This window comes from Oncorhynchus kisutch, linkage group LG6, assembly GCF_002021735.2.
Source record: "Oncorhynchus kisutch isolate 150728-3 linkage group LG6, Okis_V2, whole genome shotgun sequence".
Taxonomy (NCBI): Eukaryota; Metazoa; Chordata; class Actinopteri; order Salmoniformes; family Salmonidae; genus Oncorhynchus; species Oncorhynchus kisutch.
In genome coordinates this window covers 32,309,862-32,312,125 of record NC_034179.2, presented here as the reverse complement: position 1 = coordinate 32,312,125, position 2,264 = coordinate 32,309,862, and positions in this window count along the sequence as shown.

Genomic DNA, 2,264 nt, shown 5'->3' with positions numbered 1-2,264 from the left:
GATGTTGGCACTAAGACCGCACTCAACGAAGCCATAAGCAAGAAAATGCTCATCCAGAAGCGGGGCTCCTAGTGGCCAGGGACTTTAATGCAGGCAAACCTAAATCTGTTTTACATCATTTCTACCAGCATGTCACATATGCAACCAGAGGGAAAAAAAACTTGAGAACACCTTTACTCCACACAAAAGAAAAGACGCATAGAAAGCTCTCCCTTGACCACCTTTTGGCAAATCTGACCATAATTCTATCCTCCTGATTCCTGCTTACAACCAAAAACTAAAGCAGGAGGTACCACTGACTCGCACAATGCAGAAGTGGTCAGATGACACGGATACTATGCTACAGGACTGTTTGACAAGCACAGACTGGAATATGTTCTGGGATTCATCCAATGGCATTGACAAGTATACCACCTCATTCACCGATCATTAATCACATCGACTACGTCGTCCCCACAGTAACCATACGTACATATCCCAACCAGAAGCCATGGATTACAGGCAATATCCGCACCGAGCTAAAGGCTGGAGCTGCCGATTTCAAGGAGGGGGACACTAATCCGCATACTTATAGGAAATCCCCATATGCCCTCAGAAGAACCATCGAACAAGCAAGGCGTCAATACAGGACTAAGATTGAATCCTACTACACCGGCACTGACGCTCGTCGGACGTGACAAGGCTTGCAAACTATTACGGACTACAAAGGGAAACCCAGTCATGAGCTGCCCAGTGATGCGAGCCTACCAGACAAGCTAAATTCCTTTAATATTCACTTTGAGACAAGCAACACTGAAGCATGCATGAGAGCGCCAGCTGTTCCGGACGACTGTGTGATCACAATCTCCGTAGCCGATGTAAGCAAGACCATTAAACAGGTCAACATTCACAAGGCTGCGGGGCAAGACGGATTGCCAGGACGTGTACTCAGAGCATGCTTGGACCAACTGGCTCGTGTCTTCACTGACATTTTTTTTACCTCTCCCTGACCGAGTCTGTAATACCTAGATGTTTCAAGCAGACCACCATAGTCCCTGTGCCCAAGAAAGCGAAGGTAATCTGCCTAAATGACTACCTCCGCGGAGCACTCACGACGGTAGCCATGAAGTGCTTTGAAAGGCTGCTCATGACTCACATCAACACCATCATCCCGGAAACCCTTTATCCACTCAAATTCACACACCGCCCAAACAGATCCAAAGAGGATGCAATCTCAACTGCACTCCACACTACCCTGGCAAAGACCTGGCAGTGTGGTGCCAGGACAACAACCTCTCCCTCAACATGAGCAAGACAAAGGAGCTGATCATGGACTACAGGAAAAGGAGGGACGAACACGCCCCCATTCACATTGATGGAGCTGTAGTGGAGCGGGTCGAGAGTTTCAAGGTCCTTGGTGTCCACATCACTAACCAACTATCATGGTCCAAACACACCAAGACAGTCGTGAAGAGGGCATGACAACACCTTTTCCCTTTATGGAGACTGAAAAGATTTGGCATGGGTCACCAGATCCTCAAAAAGATTTACAGCTGCACTATCGAGAGCATCCTGACCGGTTGCATCACTGCTTGTTATGGCAACTGCTTGGTATCCGACCGTAAGGCACAACAGAGGAGGCCAAGCTTCCTGCCATCCAGGACCAATATACTAGGCGGTGTCAGAGGAAAGACCAAAAAATTGTCGAAGACTCCAGTCAGTTCTCTCTGCTTTCTCTCAGCAAGTGGTACTGGGTTGCCAAGTCTAGGTCCAACAGGCTCCTTAACAGCTTCTACCCCCAAGCTATAAGACTGCTGAACAATTAATCAAATGGCCACCCGGACTATTTACATTGACCCCCCCACCCCCTTGTTTTTACACTGCTGCTACTCACTGTTTATTGTCTATGCATAGTCACTTTACCCCCACCTACATGTACAAATTACCTCGACTAACCTGTACCCCCACATGACTCAGTACCGGTACCCCCTGTTATTTTATTGTGTTATTTTTTTGTTTATTTAGTGAATATTTTGTTAACTCTTTTTCTTGAACTGCATTGCTTGTTAAGTGCTTGTAAGTTAGCAGTTCATGGTAAGGTTGTATTTGGCGCAAGTGACAAATAATATTTGATTTGTTTTCCGTATATAAACTGTAATTCAGCAAAATCTTTGAAATCGTTGCATGTTACTTTTATATTTTTGTTCAGTATATATGACCAGGGTTGAAAATATACAGTAGGCTATAGAGATCCCTAGAAATACCAAAAGACACAGACAAATGTG